Raw genomic sequence first — 4486 nt, forward strand, 5'->3', positions numbered from 1 at the left:
AGGGCTGTTGCTGTGGAGGCAAGATCTCAGCAAGGGCAGGCTGCTTTGTTTTCCGCGTCTGGACTCGGTTCTTCACTCAGCTGGTTGCTATTAGTGCCTTTGCAGTAGCAGCAAGAGGCTGACGATGGCCAAGTCTCTGAATTTTGACACAGACTCGGACAAACTCCAGTGTGCCACGTCCAAAGGCAGCGAGAAGGATGGAAGGAGAGATGTGTGTTCCACATTGGTCATAATTCTGTAACTTCACCATTTTGAGATAGACACAGCTTCTCAAAACTCCCCAGAGTAATGTGGATTTAAGTAACGTCAGTGAATCTTAGAGCTGGTATTTGCTTTTCCGATTAATTTTCATGATGCAAAAGAGAGGAAAGAAGTCGGTTCATGGTAAGTTAATGAAAGCCAGAGAGGAGAGCCCAGGGTGGAGTCTGGAGGTCCCAGCTGTGCAAAGTCTTTCTCAGGCCCAGTGTAGGAGTCAAAGCTGGGTCACTTCACGCATCGGGCTTAAAATGTATGAAGCAGTGAAAAGAAAGGCTGCGCTTTTGTATCCACCACATGTCAGGAATGCTGCTTGGCAGCTCTTCTAAAGGAACATGGTTGGCTGGTGGCCCCTGGGAACCGGGGTGCCTCCTACACACGGCAGACACTTAAAGGATTTGCTGGAAACATGCAGGGTGGGGCAGCGCCCTTCTCGGAAGCCCGGTCAACCGACTGCTGTTATCGCCTCCCCCCTCACTCACATGTATCTGCGGCCACATTTAATAATGCAAATGTATCACATTCTTTTAACTGTCCCACTTTGTCAGCCATTGTCATTAGGCCACTTTCTGTTGTTGGAAACATCACACTGATCAGTAGTGTACAGATATCTGCCAACTTTACCATACATTTCTAAAGGCAGCTTTCATTTCTGCCCTGTGACAAACTGTTTCCTGAACTGCCCTTGTGCTGAAAACAATGAAAATGCTGAGTGCAGTTTTAAACTCAACTTTTTAACTGCATTGCTGAGACCTTAAGTAAGTACACAGCCCTCAGTGGCCATAAAATAAAGGAACCTGGAGAAGAGAGGCTGGCCGTGGCCTCGGGACACCTCACAGCCCTCATGAGCCTGCACAGCTCCCGTGCTGGCTCTCGGGCAGCTCTGAGCACCGCAGACCTTGAAGGAGGCAGCTGAGGGCGGCAGTGTCCTTCTGGTGGGAGACAGAAGCTCTGGGCAGGGGAGCCACACCACCGCCCAGGAGCAAGGGTCCCACAGCCTGGCCCTCACTGCATTGTGTCTGCAGCTGGACCACGCTGGGCAGGGACGCCTTTCGAGAGATACACAGTGTTGCTCACACTTGGTCTTTACTGATTTTTTATTTATGCCGTCTCTAGATGTCCTATCACGTGCCAAGAGAGGAGCTTAAATTTGTACTCGAGTTATGGAATCATCCATTTCTGCTTTTAATCCAATCAATTGTGCTTCACGTATTGGAGGATCTTTCCATAGGCACATGCAGCTGTGTGATTATTCTGGCTCCCTGATGAGCAGAAGAGCATTTTACTAACACTATCTAATATCACAGAAAGGAAGTTAAGTCAGCCCGCAAAGCCTTGCTGAAAGCTCACGTCAATAGACACAAAAGACAGTGAAGACATGTAAATGGGACCCCTCAAAAATTCGGGAGAATCTTAGGAGAGTGGTAGAGGCATGAGCCTGGAGGAAGCACGTGGGATTTCAGTCTCACCCGCCAACCTGTAAAACTTGGCACCAACACCTGCTTTCCAGTGGTGCTAAATTTTAGATGAGCTAGTAAATCACACTATTAGTCAATATTTCAGATAGTCTTATTAAAGTATGAATCTAGAGAGATCGAAGATGGCAGAGTAGATAAACCACTATGCCTGCATTCTTCTGTGAACATATTAAAATTACAACTAAATTATAGAACAATCAACCTGGAGAACCATCTGAAGTCTACCCAAACAGAAGCCCTATAACTAAAAAGATGCTACGACAAGACCAGTAGGAGCGGCAGAGACGCGGAATGAGCCCCACACCTGTGTGTGGTGGATGAAAATCAGGTGGGATCTCTCAGCTACAGAGGTTCCCCTCCCCAAAAGGAGCGAGACACCCCAGCCCCCAACACCAGGCTCCTCAGCCCAGAGCACTGGTGCTGGGAAGAGGAGTCCCCACAACATCTGACTGAAAAACAGTGGAAATTCTGACCATGCAGGTGGGACGGAGATGGGAGGAAACCCAGGCGTCCTCTTAAATGACCCGCGCACAGACTCTCTCGCTCGCAGGCACTCACCTTGGGCTCCAGCAGAGGGACGGTGACTCAGAGGGTGTTGAAGGCATACAGGGGACAGGCTTAACTGTGTGTCCTCAGGGGGAGGCCTGGAAAACAGCCTGCATTTTCCCTGTGAGGAGACCTGCTCCCATGCAGCCGGCAGGTGGGAGTCGTCTTTCCTGTGTTGAACCCGCCCCTCCAGCTTTATTGGTGGCTGAACCTTACCTGGCAACCAGCAGCAGGCAGCAGCTGACCTGAGTGTGTCCTGGCTTTTTTTGGAGCTACCCTAGGCCTGGTGCTGGTGGCAGCCATACTCAGTTCACAGTGTGGCCTCTCTCACATGCCTTCAGGTCCAGCATAGGCATCACACAGCATAGGCAGATCGCTTTGTAGCTTCCATCAGGTAGTCCCCGTCCAGTCACAGGCAGTGGATGACCTGGGCCTGTATCAGAGCCCCTCCCAAGAGATCCCAGAACCAACATAGTTAGAGGTTTACTTCAGAGCACAGTAGAGCACCACCCAATTAGTTCCACAAGTGGCACACACAAAGGGTGGTCTCAACAGGTGCCAGAGCCCGCTGGGGTGAACCCCCTTCCATGTGCTAAGTCCCCTGCCCAGCAGCCCATAAGCTCTGGATGTGATCAAACCCCACAGCCAATCAGCCTGACGGTCATTCCCACCCACTGATGTGCCAATAGCAATCAAGGTCACTCCTGGAACACCTGGAGCAGGTGACCAGGGAGACGTTGCCAGGGCCCCCCAGGGCACCTACTACATAAGGCCACCTGGCCCAGACTGGAGGACATAGCAGATCTACCTGACACATAGAAATAAACACAGAGAGGCAGCCAAAGTGAGGAAACAAAGAAATGTGTCCCAAATGAAAGAATAGAAAAAAACTCCAGAAAAAAAATTAAACAAAATGGAGGCAAGCAACCTATAAGAGACAGTTCAACACAATGGTTATAAGGATGCTCAAGGAACTTATCAACAAAGAGATAGCAAGCATAAAAAGGGACATAGAAACCATAGAAAGAACCAGTCAGAAGTGAAGAAAACAATAACTGAAATGAAGAATGCACTAGAAGGAATCACCAGCAGATTAGATGAAGCAGAGGATTAAATCAGCAATTTGGAAAACAAGGTAACAGAAAACACCCAATCAGAACAGTGAAAAGAAAAAAGAATTTAAAAAAATGAGGACAGTTCAAGAGACCTCTGGGACAACATCAAGTGCAACAACATTCACGTCATAGGGGTACTAGAAGGAGAAAAGAGAAAGCAAGAGGTTGAGAACCTGAAACTTTCCTAACCCAGCAAAGAAATAGACATACAAGTCCAGGAAGCACAGAGAGTTCCAAACAAGATGAACCCAAACAGGCCCACACTAAGACTCATTATAATTAGAATGGCAAATGTTAGAGGTAAAGAGAGAATCCTAAAAGCAGCAAGAGAAAAGCAGTTAGTTACCTACAAAGGAGCTCCCATAAGACTGTCAGTGGATTTCTCAACAGAAACTTAGCAGGCCAGGAGGGATTGTCAGGAAATATTCAACATGATGAAAAGTAAGGACCTACAACTAAGATTACTCTACCCAACAAGACTGTAATTTAAAATCAAAGGACAGATAAAGAGCTTCCCAGACAAGAAAAAGCTAGAGTTCATCACCACCAAACCAGTATTACAAAGAATGTTAGAGGGACTTCTTTAAGATGGAAAACAAAATCAAGATTATGAATAATAAAATGGCAAAAGCTACATATCTATTAACAGTTACTTTCAATGTGAATGGATTCAATACTGTGATCAAAAAACATAGGAGGGATGAATAAATAAGAAAACAAAACCCTTACACATGCTGCCTACAAGAGACTCACTTCAGATTGAAAGACACACACAAACAGAAAATACAAGGATGGAAAAAGATATTTCATGAAAATGGAAATGAAAAAAAAGAATCTGGAGTAGCGATATTTATACCAGACAAAACAGACTTTCAAACAAAGGCTATAACAAGAGCCAATGAAGGACCCAGTAATCTCACTTCCGGGTATTTCCCCAAAGAAACCTAAAATGCTACTTCAAGGGGACCTGTGCATCCATATGTTCATTGCAGCATTGTTTACAATGGCCAAGACATGGAGGCAGCCGGGTGTCTGTCGATGGAAGAATGAAAAAAGAGGAGGTGGTACATAGATAAAATGGAATATTGCTCG

Source organism: Rhinolophus sinicus, linkage group LG05, assembly GCF_036562045.2.
Source record: "Rhinolophus sinicus isolate RSC01 linkage group LG05, ASM3656204v1, whole genome shotgun sequence".
Classification (NCBI taxonomy): domain Eukaryota; kingdom Metazoa; phylum Chordata; class Mammalia; order Chiroptera; family Rhinolophidae; genus Rhinolophus; species Rhinolophus sinicus.